We start from the raw sequence: 22477 nt of genomic DNA, 5'->3' as shown, positions 1-22477 counted from the left end.
ACAGCGACGGTGGTTCCGCACAGTGTGGAAGGTTGCTGGAGGTCACGCAAAAGGGAGAAGAGAATGGGGAGAGGCAGATTGGGTTGTGCGAGATTGAGGAAGAGGGAAATGTTGATAGAGAGGGGAAGGAAGGAGGAGAGGAAGAAGGGAGGAAGGGGTTCTAGGGTGGTCCAGCGACGAGGAAAAGGGTGAGGGTTATGGGTGGTTTGCGAGAGGGTTGGTCTGAAGGTGAAGAAGAAGGGAAAGGGAGATGATGAGGTGCGGTTGAGAAAGGTGGTGGCAGTGCAGGAGGTCGACGGAGGCAAGCTTGGGTCAAGGTAGTCAGCGGCTGGGGTTAGGGAGGGAAGGAAAAAGAAAAAATAAGAAAATAAAATAAAATTTAAGGTTTGTTTTAAAGAAGTGACATAGTCATGTTAGGCCCGTGTTGGGCCACACGGTCGTTTCACATGTCCGTGTGGCCTCTGTGTATATCGTGTGCATTAAATAAAATGAAAGCCCAGTCTTCACATGGCCTTGGACACGTCCGTGTGTCCAGGCAGTGTGGTTCATACGGCCGTATCGCACGGCCGTGTGCAATCTCCTTCTTTTCTTCCACGCCCATGTGATGTGTTTTCAACCTGTGTGCATTAAAAATTTAAGCCCAGTTTTCTCACAACTTCAGACACGCCCGTGTGTCCAGGCCGTGTGGTCCACACAGTCGTATCATATGGCTGTGTGCATTCTTATTCGCTTCTCCCACGCCCGTATGACCTTCAACACGCCCGTGTGGCTTGGCCGTGTCTCGCACATAGTCATGTGCCTTGCCCGTGTAACTCTCTAACTTGTTTTAAATTTAGAAAATTAAGCTCCAGGTTTCACATGGCCTAGGACACTCTTGTGTGTCCAGGCCGTGTGGTCCACACGACTGTGTTACACGTCTGTGTGGACTGTTTTAGCCCGTGTCTCTATCGATTTTTGGAAAAATTAAGTTCCAGGCTCCATACGGCCAATGAGACACCTATGTATCCAAGCCGTGTATATTACATGGTCGTGTCGTCAGGCCGTGTAACTCATTGTCAATTTTTTTCAAAATTTAAAACTAAGTCAAAAGATCCACACGGCCTAGGACATGCCCGTGTATCCAAGCCGTGTGGGTTTTAAAAACCATTTTTATTTATTTATTTTAAAAATTAATTAATTTTAAAAATATCTTAAGATAAAATTAGTAAATTAGAAATGTTAATGCTCAGTTTGCCTTCCGAGAAGTGCTTATTTAAAGTCTAAGCTCGACTTACCTCGTATTCACATGGTCATGGTGGTTTATGGAGTCGAAACTCCGCTTTCTCAATATCAATTCTTTTATTCAAATAAGGCTTAAGTCGAGTAACATGAACCTTAAAAGTGCCAAAATTAGAGTGAATTACCTCGACTGTACCGTATGGGAAGACATTGAGTACTGTAAAAAGAGTTGCTTTATTTGTGTTGAGCTCTGAAGTAGTTATTCAAGGGTCGGTTTCATCTAATAACATCTGATCTCCCACCTTAAATTGGTTTGTCCCATCCTTAAGCTCGCCATGGAGTCACTTTGGTTCATCTTCTATTCTCGGGTTTCTCCTCGATGTGTGTCTGCAATTCATCTAGTTCATCGATTTGTAGTCTTTTTTCTTCACGATTTGTTCTGTTTTTGTCATATAAACTGGACTGTGGCTCTATCACTTTTTTTGAGGTGTTTCCTGCAAAGAAAGTTGAGCCACAAGGTTATTAACATTAACAGAACTCGTAATATCATGTCGATCACTAGATATCCTAATAGAATCACGAGCTTGGAGTTTAATCGTGTCATCACCTACATGAAGCATTGACTCACTTGTACCAACATCTATGATGGTTCTAGCAATTGCTAAAAAGGGTCATCCTAAAATTAAAGGTACGTCACTATCCTCATCCATGTCTAGAATAACAAAGTCAACTGGAAATATAAATTTATCAATTTTAACAAGCACGTCTTCAACAATACCCTTAGGAAATCAATACTTTTATCTGCGAATTGAATGCTTATCCTAGTTTGTTTGGGTTTCCCAAGACCTAGTTGTTTAAACATTTTATAGGCCATGACATTAATACTTTCCCCTAAATCAGCCAAAGCATTGTTAACATTTAAATTGCCAATTAAACAAGGAATAGTAAAACTCCCTAGATATTTCAACTTATTGGGTAGTTTATTTTGTAAGATAGTTAAGCAAACTGTATTTAGCTCCACATATGACAAATCGTCTAACATGCGACAAATCATCTAACTTCCGCTTGTTTACTAAAAACTCCTTTAAAAATTTAACTTAATTGGGCATCTGCAAAAGAGCTTCAATAAACGGTAAGTTAATATGTATTTTTTTTCAAAAGTTTAAATAATTTACCAAATTGTTCGTTTGTGTGGTCTTTCCTTGTCACATTTGGATATGGCACATGAGGTTTATATTCTTTATCGACCTATTCTTACTTATTTTGGCTTACCTCAACCTTACCATTGCTTACCACAGTTTCTTGCCTCGGTTTAGATTCAGATTCAACTAAACTTTCTTCATCTCGAATAGTAATTGCATGAAGCTGCTCTCTTGGGTTAGTTCGATGTTACTTGGCAAGCTACCTTGTGGACGTTTTGAAATCATCTTTTCCAATTGACCTATCTGGTTCTCGAGTCCTTGAATCTATAATTTTTGATTTTTGAATGTTGTTTCGGTGTTTTAGAAGCGAGTTTCTGACACCGAAATAAAGTTTTTCAACATCTCTTCAAGGTTTGGCTTCTTCTCTTGCTGGTAAGGTTGTTGTTGAAAGCCTAGAGGGGTTTTGGTCTTTGATTTCCTTAACCACCCCAAGAGAAGTTGGGATGGTTTCTCCAACCTGCATTATAAGTGTTATTATAGGGGTTATTCTGAGGTCTAGAATTGTTACCAATATAGTTGACTTGTTCGTTCTTTGTGCTAGGATTGTAAGTTAGGCATTTTGGATTGTTCATCCCTCCTCCATTTGTATCGCATTGCATCACCGAATATACCTGCGTAGAACCATATAAACCATCAACCTTTTTATTCAACAGGTCTACCTGATTTGACAACATGGTGACTGCATCAATGTTAAAAACACCGGCTACTTTCACCGACTTTATCCTTATGACTTGCCACTGATAATTATTTAGTGACATTTCTTCTATAAACTCGTAAGCCTCTTCAGGTGTTTTGTTATTCAGAGTCCCACTGGCAGATGCATCGATCAATTGCCTAGTTGAGGGGTTAAAACCGTTGTAAAAAGTTTGAACCTGTAGCCATAGAGGTAACCCATGGTGAGGGCACTTTCTCAGTAAGTCCTTATACCTCTCCCATGCATCATATAAGGTTTCTAAGTCCATCTGTACAAATGAGGAGATATCATTCCTCATATTGGCTGTCTTAGCCGGTGGAAAGTACTTCAACAAGAATTTTTCGGTCATTTGTTCCCACAAAGTAATAGATCCTCGCAGTAAGGAGTTCAACCACTGTTTAGCCTTATTTCTTAATGGGAACGAAAACAACAGTAGCCGAATGGCATCATCAGAAACGTCATTTATCTTAAAAGTGTTATAGAATTCCAGAAAATTAGCCAAATGAGTATTTGGGTCTTCATCCTGCAAACCATCGAACTGAACAAACTGTTGGATCATTTGAATAGTGTTAGGCTTCAGTTCAGAACTATTTGTAGCAATAGCAGGTCTAACAATACTCGATTCAGCCTCAGTAAGAGTGGGCTTGGCATAATCGTACATAGTAAGAGAAGCAGGATTTCATTTGGATTTGTAGCAGCTACAGAGAGTAGCTGATTATTCTGATTTTCAGCCATCTCCTTAGTAATATCCTCTTGCTCTTCCACTGTACCTTGTCGAATCTGCGTTGCTTCTCTACGGTTTCTGCGAGCTGTACTTTTGCTTTTGCTATCAAAAAGTAATGGTCCCGACGGGTTTCTTCTAGTCATAAACTAAAGAATCCTGCTAGAAGAAAAATAAAAGAAAATTTAGATTATAAAAATTAAACTAAAAATAAAAATAAAATGCAATAAAAAAATGACTAAATTAATAAAAATCAAGCTTTCTTAATATCTTAGTCCCAAGTAACGGTGCTAAAAACTTAATGACATCACGAACTAACTAGAATACGACAAAGGCAAGCGCACTTATCGAATGGTAGTATAACTATGGTGAGTCGGGAATATCGTATCCACGAGGACTAAAAGTACTAGTAGTTACTATCTTTTTATTACCTAGCCGAATAAATTGAAGGGATTTATGTTAACCTAATATGAACTAACCTAATCACTAAGACGAAACAGAGAAAAAAGTAGGAAAATATTTGAAGAAAACAAATAAGAGAGATAATACCCAAGAAGGAACCCATCTAGACTTCACTTATTATTCTAAATCTGAATTAAACTATTTATTCATTTGTCTTGATCCGTAGAAATCCCTAACTTATGTTAATATCTCTTTCGAGAATAGAAACAACTGACTCTGGGTTGATTAATTGAAATCTCTTTCTAATTAATACCCCTATTGTCGCATTAACTCAATCTATGGATTCCCCTATTAGATTTAACTCTAATCCGGTAGATTTATGTCGTCCTATTTCTGGGATTGCATGCAACTCCACTCAATTATGCCAGATCTACTCTTAAACAGGGACTTTTGTTCCACTGAATAAGCACATCAATCATGAATTAATATCCTGAAAACATTAAAACATGAAATAAGAACACATAATTGGGATAAAAAATAAATATTTATCATGTAATTCAAAAAAATCAAATGATAAGATCCGTCTTAGGTTTCATCCTCCCTAGGCATCTAGGAAATTTAGTTCATACTTTGGAAGGAAAACATCTCAAAATTAGGAAAACAATAAAACATAAAGAAATCCAAAAACTTCGAGAAAAATTGAATGGAGATCTTCAATCTTGAAGGAGATCCTACTTCTGAGTTGAATCCGTTGGCATTCTTCGAGTCTTTTCTTCGTTCAACTTTACGTGTCCCCTTAGGTCCTCTTCTAGTATGTATTTATAGACTTTAGAATGATCAGCAATCCTAAAAATTGGCTTTTTTATGTATTAGGGAAACAGGGTTCGAAATTGACACGGGCTGGCATATGGGCGTGTGTCCAGCCTGTGTGGATCACACGGACGTGTGCTTAGCCAATGTGGGAAAAGACTTGGCCTTATAGATCCTTAAAATGTAACGACCCAAATTTTACCGTTACTGAAAAAGTGTATTTTCGGGTCTCCATTTTTGAAAAACAGATTCGTAAATATTTATTAAAAATATTTACGAAATAAAATAAGTGATTAATTAAAGTTTAATTAAGTGAATTTAATTTAATTAATAGTAATTAAGAAAAAGGACTAAATTGAATAAGGGGTAAAAATTGAATTATAGATTAAAAGAAAATAAAAAGGACTAAAAAGGAAATTATACAAAAAGTATAAATTGAGGCGGTTTACCGTGAAGAAAATCTAAGATTTTTTTATGTTTAGTATATTATTATATTATTATATTATTATATAATAAAGATATTTTATGTTTTAATTATATTATATTATATTATATTATATTATATAAACTAAAGAAACAAAAGAAAGGAAATAGAAACAGAATGAAACGAAACAGAGAGCAGGGGAGAAAAAGAAAGAAAGAAAGGGAGAAAAGAGAAAATTTAAGGTTTGAAGCTTTAAGCTTTAATAGGTAAGTCAATCAAGCCCTTTTTACTTAATTTTGATGTTTTAGAAGTTTTAGAACAAAGTTTTGATGAAATTAAGTTGATATTTTGAAAGTTATTAGATTTCTAGATATTGTCCATGTTAAATAAAATGATGAATTAAGGGCTAGATTGATAGAAATTCAAGTTAGAAATGATATAAGGATTGAATTGTAAAGTGATTCATAAGTTTTATGCTTTAAGGACTAAATTGAAAGAATTTTGAAATTATGGTTTTATAATGAAAAATAGATAATTATGTCTAAGTTTGGTTAAAAATTGAGTAGAAATAAAGTATGAATTAAGATAGAAAAGTAAGTGAATTTAGTTAGGATTAAATTGAAATTAAAGTAAATAAACATTTTGTACTAAGACTATTTTGGACAGCAGCAGTAGTCTAAGTTTGAAGAATCGCCAAAAATTGTAAAAATTGAATTAGAGGATGAATAAAATATGGAATTAAATCTTATTGAGTCTAGTTTCTTATAGAAGAAACGGTATAAGCAATTGAATTGTAAATTATGAGATATAATGAATTTTGTGAGACAAGGTCAGAATGAATTCAGGTTTCCTTGTTCTGACTTTGGAAAATCACCAAAAATTGAAGAAAAATAATTAGAGGTTTAAAGTTATATGTTTAGAATTCCTAATGAGTCTATTTTCAGGAGAAATAAACGGGAATATTATCCGAATTCTGCACTGTGAGATAATTAATTTTTAGTGAAGAAGGGACGAAACTGTCAGACAGCAGAATAGGGATGAATTTAAAGAATAAACTGTACTTAATGGCTAAACCAAAAATTCTGGAAATTTTATTGTAAGAAGATTTGTGAGTCTAGTTTCAGGAAAAATTAGCGGATCTTAATTTAGAATTCTGTAACTCAAGATATGAATTAGTAATGTATTAATGATTATGAATTGTATTATTTTCGTAGTCAATGTGGTACCGGAAATCTCGGCTAAGAAAGGACATGACAAAGTCAACGGGAGTTAGCTCGAATATTACGGTTTGTATTTCTATAATCCAAACTTAGTCATTATTTATTATATTTATATACATATGGAAAATGTTAGTGATTGAATTATGATGTTTTACAATTGAAATAGATTGATTTTAGTATGCGATGAATTTATTGAATTTATATTGATTGAAATTATTTTGATTGAAATTATATTGATTGAATTATATAATATATATGACTTGTGTAGAAATTTGAATATTGAATGAATGTTATATTGAAAAATATATTGATTGGAAATATGAGGAAATTGATATGAATATATGAGATTGTGATATTTGAATATTTGGTATTGAAAAGTGAATTGAATTGTATTGAATTATGAATTAATGTGCATAATTGAAATATATTTGTTGCATTGAATGAAATTGTATGAATTGTAAAAATGGGTAAATATGTGTAATTATCGGATTGAGATATTGATGAAAGAATTATTAAATTGAGATAGTGAATGAAATACCCTATTAACTAGTCGGGCTGAGTCGGATATAGTTGGCATGCCATAGGATATGGAAGTGTACGGGATTTGTCGGCTTTATCGATCAGGCACTTTATGTGTCGTATTTCAGGCACCTCGTGTGTCGTATCAGGCACCTCGTGTGTCGTATCAGGCACCTCATGTGTCGTTTTAGGCACTTTATGTGTCGTATACTGATCAGGTACTATGTACCGTTTTAGGCACAATGTGCCGTACTAGTGTGTTTGGGTTGGAATCCGTGTATCCGTCAAAGTCTGGATTTGTTAATAGGGGTAAATAAGTGAAAGATAAATCAAATAAATTTGATTGATCAAGCTATTGAAATGAAACGAGAAATTGAATTGAGAATTGAAAATTTAGATATGAAATTGAAAATATGAACCAAAGGTTCATGAAATGATTGGAGTTCGAATTGATGATATATGATGCCACTTGATGAATTGAAATGTGATTTGAGATATATGAATCGTATGTATATACTGAAAGCTACCAGGGATAGTAAGTTGATATGATATAAATGAAATTGACAGTTATTGAAATGAATTAAAATGGAATATGATTGATAAGTGTATAGTTGAATATAGTTTAATGATATTGAATTGTGAGTAAATTAAGGAAAGCTATACCGAGTAGTAAGTGAAAGAATGGAGTAAATAATAATGGATTTAGTTAAGAATTGAACAATTATGTTATTGTGTTTATTATATGATTTGTATAAAATTTATATGTAAGTAGTTGAAATTTATCTATGAATAAATAATTGCATAATTGTAATTGTTATTATGATCTTAAGTATTTGTTATATTATTAAATGTTCGGATTATAGAAATGCCACTGAGTATACCATACTCAGCGTACGGTTTATTTCCATGAGCAGGTTAAGTAAAGATAGTACGTTGAATCAGTATCCCAGGACGATCCCGAATTCATTAAGGTAAAGTATGTTGAGTATTGATAATGGCATGTACCCAGGATGTTTAATGAGAGTCACTTAGGTTGTAAAAGTATTGATGAAATAAGTAACTTATGGTTGGTAACGGTATATAGTATGAATTTTGAAATTTACTAAAAATTCTTAGTGATTCTAAATTAGTTCCGAATTGAATTTACTATTCATATTGGATCGCAAGGGCCCATTAAAGGGACTACATCTTAAAACTAGGATGTGTGTGAATATTTATTTTAATTAATGACCGAAATTGGACTGTACTGACTGGTAATGTCTCGTAACCTTGTTTCGGTGACGGTATAGGGTTAGGGGACGTTACATAAAATATCCCGTTTTGTTTGTTTTTGGCCCGTTTTCCGCTCCTTTTGTTCCCCTATGCTCTCCTAAGTACAAAACATAAAATTAAATGATTAGGAGCATCAAATTCACTAAATTAAATAATAAATCATCCAAAAAAAAGTATCAAGAATGAGATTAAAATATGTTACCTTTATGCTTATCACTATGCTTCTTACTTTTAACTATAAAAGCTTTGCCCTTGGATTCATGACCCACAAGATAATCAAACACACTACAAAGGAAGTCATCATGAAATCCTTCTACCTCATTGACAACAGTTCTTCATAAAAATGTGGTGTCTTATCCATAGTAAATTGTTCCAAAGCATTAGCAATTTTGCCAAGTTGTTCACCCACAAATTTAATTTGTTCATCAACGACACTTTCTTGAGCATTTTTTATTTTACGTTTAGATGTGCTAGATGAAGATACTTTTGTTCTTACCTTCTCAATCTCTTCATTGTCATAGTCTATAGGTACTGAATCTTGGTTACCATCATCCAAATCTATGTCAGCAAATGTTCTAGCAAAACTCCTTGTTGCCATATCTTTGCCAACAACCAAAGCCATTTCATCATAATGATTAATGCTTTTATTCAAAAATGGTTCATACTTCTTGTGTGCCAGTTGGTTATTATACACAATTAAATTAACAAGTTAAAGAAATTGAAATATACTTAACATATATATACATATATTACTATCACTGCTGCATCAGATGTCACTCTATCACATGTGATCATTTTCATGTTATCATCCCATCCAAAACCACTTTCAACCCGAATTGTGCATAAAATCCTGGTTTTTTACAGTCTTTAAATGATTTTCGACATGCTTCGCATCATGTTGGACTTGAAATATTTTAGAAATAGCTACGGAAACTCGATTAATAGAAACTTCTTTGAAAGTGTTAGAAGGTTTATTTCCTTTTTAGGCCTCTTCTGTTAGAATTTTAAGAAAAAGATGTTCCATCGGTTTTATCCACCTGAATTGCTTGGAGGTCCCTTCTTTGTTTCCCATACCCATTCTACATTAATAATTGTCATTTTCAATTATTTCATTATCCAACAAGCTTAAAACATAATAAATTCACTATCTAACAAATTAAAGACATAATAATTTCAAAATCCAACAAACTAATTTCAATATCATTATCCAACCAACATTAAAAAAAACAATTTTAATACTAAAACATACATAACATAGAAACAATAACCCTAAGCCCTAAACCTACCTAATATTTCTAGCCATATAATCAGTCTACATAATTTGTGCAATTTCCTCTCTCTTAGCAGGCCATTCTCTTGCTTCTTCTCTTTTTTCTTGCTCCATAACAGTTGGTATTATCAAATCAAGCTTAGGCTCCTCGTATAATTTTTGATTAAGTAAATCACTAGGATCAACTCCCATTATATGATTATGAATGATACAACAGACCAAAATTATATCTACTTGAGTTTGAAAATTCCAAAATGGTTCAGCATCTAATACACGAAATTGTTTATTCAAAATCCCAAAAACACGTTCAATAGTGATTTGTAATGATGAATGGCGAAGATTAAAGAGTTCCTTTGCATTTTCAGGCCTCTGAGCACTAAACTTTTTTTTGAGCACTAACCTCTTTTAAATGATATCTGACACCACGATATGAGGTAATATATCCATTTCAAATACCATATCCAATATCAGCAAGATAATATTTACCTACAATTTTATAAAACATAATTATTAGTAATAAATTATGAGCTTACTAGAACTATTTGGTATTTAATGTTAATTCTTACTTTCCGAAAGTCTTAATCCTCTTGGGCGTGAAAGGGTATCATTTAAAATACGAGAATCATATGCACTACCTTCCCAACCAGCTCGAACATAGGAAAATTTCAAATCAAATGTAATGGCAGTCAATACATTTTGTGTCGTCCCCCTTTACGGCTACGAAATCTTCCTTGAATGCTAAGTAGAACGGATTATGAACATGAGTTCCATCTAATGCTCCAATACAATCTTTAAAATAAGGATAAAACCTTGGATTGTTTCTGATTTCACTAGGAGTTGACTCATCAGGTAATCTAATAACTAGTTTATACAATTTCAAAATAGCTCTCAATACAACCCTAAAGTAACGGTGAATTGTCTCAATTGATCTATAATATCTAGATCCAATCACTCGAAACCTTACATTATGACCAATTATATGTAAAAATATAACTACTTGCTCCCTACTATTCACCGATTTAGTTTATTGTAACAAATTATTCCTAAAGAATATCACACAAATTAAAAAAGGCAATAGGTCTCATCTTATCATATCAATACAATGCTGGTCACCACTATATAAAATACTATTAATATAATTTTTTCTTTCATAATCTCAAATCACACGAGGGTGAGATGTAATTTCCTTCCTAATTTTTAATTTTTTTAATCCAAAGAGCCCCAAAAGCTAAAACTAAAGCCACGACTCTGATAATTGCATTTTGATCTTGATTACGATCCATCTACACAAAATTATGCCACATAAATATTTGATCAGTACAAAAAAGATGCAAATTTTTCATAAGCTCACACAAAAATTTAAAAATTAATATGCAATTACTACAAATCAATGTGCAATTAATTTGAAAATTAATAATAATCTGATCTAACTTAAAGAAATGGCATAATGAAATCTGAATTTAAAGACTTATTAAGGATTTAAACTGGTTTTAAACTTATAATTTTTAAATTGCTAAGGTTATGACATAAAAGAACCTGGATTCCATACTTGAATAAATATAGATGTTATCCACGAAAGTAAATTTTTAATATGCTTACTGCCTAAAATTATTGTTTGTACTCTTTCCCTACTTGCCTTTAGAAACAAAAACAATAATCAACCAGATCCTTAGTATTGATTAAATTACATCATATCATTAGAACGAGAAATAAAGCACAATAAGTTGCAAATTGAGACACTTGTTGAAACAAATAATAGAATCATGGTAGAAATTATGATTTTAAGTAAACTTTAATCAAAGATAATGCATAAAAATGCTATGTACGGAATAAAATATACAACAGTTATACAATCCAAATCATTATCTTTTTATCAAGGCTGATAGCTTTGGTATTAATAATTATAAATAAAATTAGAAGAAGAAAACATAATTAATTAGAAAACATAATCACTAGTGATCCATGCAGTTGAATGCAACAATCCCATTCCTTACATCTATAATTTATAATTACTAGTAAAAAGTAAATACATAAACACATGGTAAATGTCGGGGTTTGAGGTTTTATCAAGTGGTTTTGTTTTTATTTTACCTGAGAGTTAAAAGGGGAGAGCTGATAAAGAATAAAAATAGGGAGAATGTAAAGGAAAAGAAAAAAAATATGATAAAAAGTAGTTTTGTGTTATTCTTAAGTTAATAATTGATATAATTTATATTTTAAATATTGATGGTTTTATGTGATGTTTATTTTATTTTTCATGTTACATTCCAAGTTTTTTTATCCATTCAATTTAATTATTTAAAAATATTTAAATAATTATTTATTTTTATTTTTAAAGTGAATTAAAAATTAAAAATAAAAGTATTGTGATTTTAATGATTTGTTTAAAGAGGTGTATATATCCCCTATTTAGAATCTGTAGCCAATATGCATAGAATTTCTTTTATCACTCTTAAGTCAGATTTTTAAATCAGACTTTCTTTTAAACTTTAATATATCTAAAATAATAGATCCATGGATTAACTCACAAGTCAGGTATCCGGTTTTAAACCATTATTTTAAATTTTATTATATATATATATATTTATTAAATAATTCTAGTGGAGATTTTGCAAGTTATTTTAGTGGCAATCCAACCACATGGAATAAGAAAGATGCTTAATTCCTTTCCATTTAGTTGCTTGCCAATATATATATAATAGTGCAAAATGAAAACGACGCTCATTGCGAAACTAATTCAATTAATTCGTACACATATTTTAGGTCTAATTATGCATATCACAAGTTAGGACTAGTGAGAATATGATTGCTTTTGAGTAACACTAATAAAATTTATTAAGGAGTATAGGTTTCGGAAAATACCTCCACTTGTGATAAGAGCTTGAGCAGTATGGTTGAGGTTTGCCTTTGCCCATGCAACCTAACGAACTGCAATCAACTGAGAAAAACACACAAGGGTTGCCAATTAATGCATGGAGATTAAATTCCTAAAATTTCTTTAAGAAAAAAAGCAAGAGGATTAGATGCTAGGTGTACTGAAAGTATTGTGAGTTCAAGCATGTTTTAAACGATCATGAAACTGTAATTACATATTCTCTAGCATTTACACAGACAATTAGTAACCAAAGAAAAACTTTGCACGAAAATCATGTAAAATGAAAACACAGATAGGAAGAAATAATTAATATTGGTATTAATAAAAGAACAACCAATAAGAGAAAAGTTAAGGTTTAACTTACTATAGGCACAATGGTAAAAACGCAGGTAATGACAGCAGCCTTGAGATTGGCACGAATACCTTTTGCATTAGTTTCCTAAAATATTAATATCTGATATATATATATATATATATATATATACTCAATATGATTACTTTTGAGTAACACTAACAAATTTTAAGGAGTATAGATTTCATAAAATACCTCCACTTATGATAAGAGCTTTAGCAGTATGGTTGAGGTTTGCCTTTGCCCAAACAACCTTACAAACTGCAATCATATACTGGAATTTAAGAAACAATACAATGATAAACCATACAACAAATCATGTACCGAGAACATATGCCAAGCCTTAGTGAAATAAGCTCAGCAAGAGAGCAAAATATGCATAATTTAACTAAAACAAATAGTTTCCTCTGTTCCTTTTTGAAGTTAACAATTAATAGTGTAATGCCCTAAAATTCTTATTTCGACTTTTGTGAAAATGTGACACAATTGTGTATCTGCTTTAGAAGTTAAGTGTTCTAGGTGTGTGTAAGAGGTCCTACGTTCAAGCCTTAGCTTGGACAAATTATGTTAATTTTTAGAATTAAGCCCTATTTTTGTTCGGTGGGCTTATATTAAATTATTTGTAATTCCATAACAGAATGAGCCTGCTGGTTCGAGTGGTAAGGGTATTGGTATGTTGGAGTTCTGTGTTTGAATCCTTGCGTTAGCGTGGGTATTAATTTTGTTCTGTTGCCTAGAAGAGTTTCGGTTGAACAGAAATTCTGAGTAATGAGTGGTTAGTGGGTTAGTGGGAGGAAAATTAGGAGGGGGTTATCAGAATCTGATCAGTTGTGTTTACTGTTTCTCAAAATCCCTTCCTACCATTTTTCCTTTTCTTCTCCTACTCTCTAACTTCGATTTCTTTTTGCTTCCGTACAATTACAGTTGTGTTCCTCTTACAACTGTTGATGACGTTCATCGGTAAGTTTTTTTTGTCACCGTTGGATTTTGATGGGGGTTTATGTTGATTTTCGATTAGGGGAAAATCAAGATTCTGTTTGTGCTCCTACAGTGGATTAAGCGTCAAGGGTTTTGTTCCGTCACCAGTAAGTATTCGGATGCATTGTTGTATGTGGTAAGTTACCGTTCATAGTATAGTTTCGTTAACTTTTTGAATGTAATACTGAAATTGGGCATTTGGACACGCTGTTTTTAGGTTTCAAGAGGTTACTCGAATCCCAAGAAAACGTGTTTTTGACAAAGCCGAAAACCTTTCTGTTGACACCACACGGCCGTGTGGTAGGCCATGTGCGACAACACGGGCGTGTGATCGATGAAAGCCAGGTCGTGCACTAGACACGACCGTGTGATGGCCAGGTAGGCTGTATGCAACACACGTGCTCGACCGAATTGGGCTATGTGGGCCACACGGGTATGTGGGCCCACGCGGGTAGTCTACACGGGCATGTAAAAAATTAGGCCAGGCCGTGTGATCCACATGGGCCAAGGCCAATCTGGGCGTATGGGCACACCGGCGTGTGAGCCCACATGGGCAAACCACATGGACGTGTGGGTCCATTTAGCTAAAATGTTTCCTAGGGTTGCACGGGTCACTCAAGTCGACTGTGAACCTACAGTAGGGTAGGTAAGTGCTACTTAGACCCCAAATCATGTGAACTGAATATACCATGTATGTATTGAGTATGCTAAATCTATGTATGAATACTGATCTCTATTTGTAAGACTAAATGTTAGCATGTAATTATGTATGTCAGCATTTAGCGGCATCTGTATTGGGGTGGGATGATTGATTATTAGAGGAAGTGTACTGAAAGGCTTTCATGCCTATTATCTGCCAGCTTAGCTACAATATTACTGATCAGTTTCGCATTCGGTATGACTTGGTATGTAGGGTTGGGTGGGTGTTTTAAACCCCACATGGTGTGTAGGGATGGTCAGAGATAGTGTGTAGAGTTTGGTGGGTAGGATACTGATTTCTGATATTGTATGCATACTGATGGACTAAGGCCCTAGTTTATATATGGAACTGTATCTGAATGTGCTAAGGCTTAGACTGTATCTGAATCTGTAATTGGCTTAGGCTCAGACTGCATTTGACTGATAATTGTTGTTTGATTGTATGCATGTTTTCTATGGGGATTGCACACTGAGTTTATGTAAACTCACCCCTTTTTTGTTTTATCTGTACAGGTAATCCCCAGTCTTAGACAGATTCGGTGCGGTGGAGGACCATACGGTGACTACATGTTCACTGAACGATTTTAATTTCATTTACGATTTTAATTTCCTATTCTTTTGGGGTATTTTGATGTAATTTGGTACTTTTGGACAGTTTGCTTTTATTTTGGATTTTAATTGTTTTTTTTCTTATGGACTTTTAAACTGCAAAACTTGGTTTGATTGAAAAACAATATTTTCCTAAATGCTAATGGTTTTCTTAAAATATCACGATTTTAAAAGCTTCCGTTACAAAAATATGTTTAAAAACGGACCAAATGAATCAGGAAACAATTTTGAAATTAACTAGAGATAGATAGAAGCTAATAAACAGAAACAGTTTTTAACTTGATAAATTTGATCACAAATTCCATTCCATGTGATATCGTCAGATTCGGCGATAATGTCTATGCTGGTTTTAGAGTATTACGTTTAGTGGTATCAGAGCCAGTTTACAAAACTCGGCTGTGGATTTTAGGTTTTAAAACTTGGTTTTTAAGAACTGATTTTTAAATGATTTGAAATGATTTGATTGAGAAGGTGGTACACCGAGTCTCCGGCGTCGATCCTGTAACTATTCTAATAAACTGTTATGATATTATAGATAGTCTGTTCTAAAAACACCTTAGTTAGTGTATACTAAATCTGTAGTGAAACTAAAACTGATAGAGACCGTACTTGCGAAAAACAAACTCTGAATTTATGATACTGCTTTACATAAAACATCTGTTAATAAATACTAAAATTGTAACTGATTCATAAAATTCGTAATACAGATAAATTTGAATAGACATGAGCGCACGAGGTATCCATGGACGTGGTACTCGAGGCCGTGGTAGAGGTCATAGGGGGGCTCGAGCTGAGTCCTCTTCTATGGGCAGCATGCCGAATCTAGATACGAGTTAGATACTGGTATTTCCTGCTACTGAGACTGGGTCTCAAGATTGCATGGTTGGGGACGACGCATTGTCCCAGGCTATGTTAAGGATATTGGATAGGGTCGCTGGGCATAACATTGGATCTGGGGGCCGAGGGTTGGTTACGGAATGACTCTAGTCCAATGGAGTTAAACTTTTTAGGGGTGTCACTTGAGTCGCCCCTAATGTGGCTGAGTACTGGATGGAGGCTACTGAGAGGATAATGGATGATTTGGACTATACCCCTGAGTAGAAATTGAAGGGTACAGTCTCTTTGCTTCGCGATGAAGCTTACCAGTGGTGGTTAACTGTTAAGGAAGGCACTCAGCCTGACCGTCTGACTTGGGAGTTCTTTAAGTCTACCTTCCAGAGTAAATATGTAGGAGCGAGCTATGTGGATGCTCGCAGGCGTGAGCTTCTGAATCTCACACAAGGTGATCGATCTGTGGCCGAGTATGAGGTCAAATTCCCAAGGCTGAGCCGCTATGCTTGAGGTATGGGGGTGGATGAGTATGAGATGTGTGTCTGATTTGAGGATGGCTTAAGGGATAATCTGAGGGCGCTGATAGCTCTGAAGCGGGAGCGCGAGTTTTCTATCCTAGTAGAGAAGGCGAAAATCGCCGAGGATGTTAAGTGCGCTGAGTGCCAGAATAGAGACACGGAGAGAAGTAAGAACAAAAAGGATTCGGAGCCCTTGGATTCTGTGTAGAGACTACAAAAAAGGCCAGATATGATGGGCCAGTGAGACCGGGGGCCTCTGTTGCTTATACTCAGATACTGCCTTATGGAGACGCATTTCGGGCGTGTGTTAAAGGAGGATTGGGGCTTGTTTGAGATGTGGGTCCCTTGAGTATCGCATTCAAGAGTGTCCGTTGAGGGCTGATCAGGTGCAAGCTCCAGCATCGGGTTCTGCGCAGTCGCAGAGAGTAATTCAGCAGCCATCTAGGGGCCGTGGTCAGGCTAGGGGTGGTAATGGTTTAAGTCGTAGGCAGAGAGCACCAGGCAGATGTGTCAGTTAGACTGAGGCGAGACAACCTGCTTTGGTTTATGCTGCACATTACCGTGAGGACAAAGATGCTCTTAACGTTATCACTGGTACGTTCCTTATTTTTAATGTACCATATCTTGCTCTGATAGACAGAGAATCTACTTATTTCTACTAGCCTATTCTGTTTCTGAAAATTTGTGAATATCGATTGAGAACACTACGAGTGAGGTCATTGTACTGAGTCTATTGGGGCAATCTATTCGGGTTAATGAACTCTATAGGGATGTACCCTTAGTGGTGCAAGGAACTGTTTTTCTGACGGATCTGATGGAGCTTCCGTTTAGGGAGTTAGACCTGATTCTAGGTATGGACTGGTTGGTCAAGCACCGTGTCAGTCTGGATTGTGCGACTAAGAGGGTTGTCTTGAAACTGAAGAGGATAATGATGTAGTCATGATTGGAGAATGTCGAAATTATTTGGCTAATGTGATCTCTGAACTGGTGGCATAGAAACTAGTTCGTAAGGGATGTGGGGCATTCTTGACCTATATTAGTGTTTTCGTTTCTGGGAACTCTGCTGTAAAGGACATCAGAACTGTAAGGGATTTTCTAAACATCTTTCTTGAGCAGCTACTGGGTTTACCTCCAAATTGGGAAGTGGAATTTGGGATTGAGCTTCTTCCTAGTACAGCTCCAATATCTGTCGCCCCATACTGTATGGAGTCGAAGGAGCTTAAAGAGCTTAAGGCTCAACTGTAGGAACTTTTAGACTGTGGTTTCATCTGTCCCAGTGTGTCTAAATGGGGAGCACAGGTTCTATTTGTTAAGAAGAAAGATGGGACCATGAGGATGTGTATAGATTATCGGTAGTTGAACAAGTTGACTGTTAAGAATAAGTATCCACTTCCGAGGCTTGACGTTCTATTCGATTAGTTTAGAGGGGCTTCAGTATTCTCTAAGATTGATCTCCGTTCAAGTTATCATCAGTTGAGTGTTAAGGAGGTGGATGTGCATAAGATTACATTTAGAACTCGTTATGGACATTACGAGTTCCTAGTGATGCCGTTTGGGTTGACGAATGCACCAGCCGCATTTATGGATCTGATGAACTGAGTATTTCAGCCCTATCTAGATCAATTCGTCGTAGTTTTCATCGACAACATATTGGTTTATTCTAAGATTGAGGATGAGCATGACGAGCACCTTAGAGTGGTTCTTTAGATTTTGAAGGAAAAGCAGCTTTATGCTAAATTTAGCAAGTGCAGATTTTGGTTATGGGAGGTGATATTTCTGGGACACGTAGTTTCTGCTGAGGGGATTCGAGTTGATCCCCGTAAGATTGAGGTTGTACTAGATTGAAAATAGCCTAGGAATGTGTCTGAGGTCCGCAGTTTTCTAGGACTGGCGGGTTATTATTGGCGGTTTGTAGAAGGCTTCTCACTGATTGCCAAGCCCTTAACTAAGCTACTACATAAGGGTGAACTGATGTGCAGTAGGAGAGCTCTGAGAAGATCAAGTCTGTTCTGACTAAGGGTCTTGTTCTGATACAGCCTGAATCTAGAAAGGAGTTTGTTGTATACAATGATGCGTCCTCATGTGGGTTTGGGTTGTGTGCTGATGCAGGATGGTAAGGTTGTGGCATATGCATCTCGTCAGCTCAAGACACATGAGGTAAACTATCTGGCGCATGATTTGGAATTTGCTGCTGTAGTCTTCGCCTTGAAAATTTAGAGGCACGATCTGTATGGTGAGAGGTGTATTATCTACACCGATCACAAAAGCCTTAAGTACCTCTTGACTCAGAAAGAGTTGAATCTTAGGCAGTGTAGATGGATTAAGCTGCTTAAGGACTATGACTGTACTATTGAGTGCCATCCTGGCAAGGCCAATGTAGTGGCCGATGCGTTGAGCCATAGGACAATAACTAATTTGAGAGCGATGTTCGCTAAACTTAGTTTGTTCGACGACGAAAGTTTGTTGGCTGAGCTGCAGGTTAAATTGACTTGGATAGAACAGATTTGAGATAGGCAGTTAAAGGATGAATCGTTTGGTCTTCAGTTCTATCAGGTTGAGAGCGGCAGCACTACGGACTTTGGGCTGAATACTGATGGGGTAACCTATTTCCGAGGTTGGATTTGTGTACCAAATGATACTAATCTGAGGTGATCTATTCTAAGAGAGGTGTACAGTAGCCCTTATGTTATGCATCCAGGTGGGAATAAGACATACCGAGATATTCGAGAACCGTACTGGTGGCCAGGTTTGAAGCGTAAGGTTACTGATTTTGTGGCACGATGTCTGACGTGTCAGCAGGTTAAGGCTAAGCATTAGTTACCTTCGGGTTTGCTGCAGCTGGTTAAGATTCCCTTATGGAAATGGGAACGAGTGACCATGGACTTCATTAGTGGGTTGCCCTTGACACCCATTAAGAAGGATTTTGTTTGGGTGATCGTGGATTGATTGACCAAGTCCATGCACTTCATTCTGGTTAGGACCGACTATTCTCTTCAGAAGTTGGCAAAGCTCTACATTTTTGAGATAATGAGACTGCATGGGGTATCGGTCTCAATCATTTCTGATAGGGATCCTCGCTTCACGTCTCAGTTCTGGAAAAGGTTGCTTGAGGCTGTAGGTTCAAGATTGGACTTCGATATTGCATTCCATCCTCAGACTGATGGTCAATCTGAGAGGGTGATTCAGATACTGGAGGATATGTTGAGGAGTTGTGTTATCAATTTTCAAGGCTGTCGAAACCTTTTTTTTGAAAAAGGGGTCAACATTGGTTTTGAAAACGAAAACGAACAAGGGAGTCGCCACCAACCCTTTTATTTAGGTGTGATTAGATCACCTCGTAATTTAATCATTTTAAATTTACTAAAACGTTGATTTTGGTCTACGAAATCCAAAAAACGGGTTCGGGAGTCAGTTACGCACGAGGAAGGATTAACACCCTCGATACGTCTAAAATCGGTACCTAGTTGATTACTTGGTGTCTTTAGAGTCGAGAATTGAAAATCTTGAAGAGATTTAAAATACGATCTTTTGTTAAAATATGGAATTTTTTTCAAAAAATAGCATACTTCAAGTTAATTACGTCCTGTAAGTTAGGACACAATGTCTTAAATCCCCGAAACGAGAATAAACACCGAAAAATTTATTTTAAAAGACATTTGATTATCTCAGTTTTAGATAGAAACCATATTCCGTAAGTTAGAACACAATCATTTCGTGATTCCCGAGATTATTTTAGAAGATCACATTTTTTTAAAAAGTCTGTTTATTTGGGTTTATCGAGAAAATCGAAACCCCGTAAGTTAGGGAACGACTTTTTGAATTTCAAAATGCGGAATATCGACTATTTTAAAAACAAATTTTAATGTGTAGGGTAAGATGTAACACAATTTGGTAGTAAAATGTAAAAATAAATTAAGGTGCTAACATGCATAACAAGATAAATGCGTTAATATAAAAGACAATATATAAGATCAAAAATAAAATAAAATAAACAAACAAGCCAAAAATAAAAATGAAAAAAATGATAAGTCAACTGAAAACTTGAAACTAAAAAAAAAAGGACTAATATTAAATGAATGAGCAAATAGATATTGTGTAAAATAAATTAAAAAAATTATGTTAATAATGAGAATAATATTAATAAAAAAAATTATGAACAATCTAAAGTTTGTAATTATAAAAGGGTATGGATAAATAAATAATAAAATGATGAGATAAAATGAAATAAATGTATTTAAAGATATTAGGTAAATAGATATAAAAAGAAATAATAGTAATAATAATGCAAAATTAATTAATTTAATAATAATAATAACGTATAAGTAAATACAAAAAAAAGAAAATATAATAATAATAAACTAATTAATTTAATAATAAAATAGCAAAAATAACAAAAAAAGGACAAAATTGAATGTTAAAACAGAAATCTGGGGCGAATAAAAAATAAATAAAAAGGAAAAGGACCAATTTGAACATGCGAACAAAAGGAAGGACCAAAATGGGCAATATCCCACCCTCCAAAACGCGCAGCTTCAAGGTGCACCAAATTGAAAGAAAAATGCAAGTTTGTGGCAAAATTAAAAATAAAGAAAATAGGATAATATCTAATTGTAACCAGCCTCAAAAGCGGAAGGACTAAGGGCGCAAATAGACCCTTCGTTCAAAAACACGCATATCTTAGGCGGTTCGGGTCGGGTTGGTCCGGTCCAGCTCAAAACGACGTCATTTTGGCGCTAAAGGCAATAGACCAAAACGGTGTCGTTTCTGATCCTTATAAAAGTCAATTTTTTTAAAAAAATTCCATTCTGCACTTTTCTTTAAAAAAACTAAAAAAACTCTCTCATTCCCTCCCCCCTTTGAAGGCTCCAGCCATCGGCCGCCGTGCTGACTGCCGGTAGCTGGCAACGGCGCTGCCGTATACAGTGGCCGAAAAGTAAAAAATTTTCTTTTTTCTCCAGCGATCGAAAAACATGTAATCCTTTTCTCATTTTTGTGTTTTTTATTATATGTGTATATGTAAGAACAGAATCGAAAAAAGAGAAAAGAGAAAAAAAACCACCTTAATCTGATTCGGTTTCTTTCTCTGCGTTTCTTACTTTGTTTCTTTTGTGAACTTTTTTTTGTTTTTTATTGATTGTAAAAAATAACCCCAATACATTGAATTTGTTTGTGGGTTTTATAGCCAGAATACATTTTAATTTTTTTATTTCTATTGCTTCTCTAGTTTATCTGTCTTTTCTTCTTTTCTTTTGCAAGTGGTGATGGTGATGGTGGAGCAAATGCCTGATGTGACGAGGGCTGTGCTGGCAGTGGCAGAGGCTAGAGGCAGCAGCAGACTTAGAGGCTAGGGTTTTTTTTGAAAATTTTAGAGTTTTGGACTTCTTAGGTTTGGGCTAGGGTTTTTTAATTTTGGGTTTGGGTGTATTGTTGTTTTTTGTTTATTGGACCTGGGCAAATTGGGCTTATTACAGATGCTCCTTTTTTGCTTGTTTTCATGTAACAAGAATGGAGCAAAGACTTTTAAGAAATACCAATTTTTCCTAGTCCCGCCAAGCTTTTGACTTGTTTTGGTGTGTCTCTTCTTCAAGTAACTCATTCCAGTCCACTGCATCTTGTTGCTTCGATCCACTCCACTGCAACTTCAGATAGATAAGGCTCGTAGCTTCAATCTGCTCCACTGCAATTGCTCCACTGCAACTTCAGAGAGATAAGATTTTCTATTTTCAATCTACTCCACTGTAACTTCAGGGAGATAAGGTTTATAGCTTTAATCTGCTCTACTGTGACTTTAGAGAGATAAGATTTGCTATCTTCGATCTACTCTACTACAACTTCAGAGAGATAAGATTTGTAATTTGTAGCT

General features: G+C 35.2%; 1 non-coding gene across 1 annotated transcript; it reads left to right on the top strand.

Moving 5' to 3' along the window:
- Nucleotides 1-3308: 3308 nt before the first annotated feature.
- LOC121230077 (small nucleolar RNA R71) lies at nt 3309-3415 on the top strand. Its single transcript, XR_005928029.1, has one exon. It is a non-coding gene; the product is annotated as a small nucleolar RNA R71 (small nucleolar RNA).
- Nucleotides 3416-22477: the final 19062 nt, after the last annotated feature.

Source organism: Gossypium hirsutum, chromosome A05, assembly GCF_007990345.1.
Source record: "Gossypium hirsutum isolate 1008001.06 chromosome A05, Gossypium_hirsutum_v2.1, whole genome shotgun sequence".
NCBI classification, from domain to species: Eukaryota; Viridiplantae; Streptophyta; class Magnoliopsida; order Malvales; family Malvaceae; genus Gossypium; species Gossypium hirsutum.
Note: the sequence above shows the minus strand (reverse complement) of the source record. Positions and strands in the feature narration are given on the sequence as shown.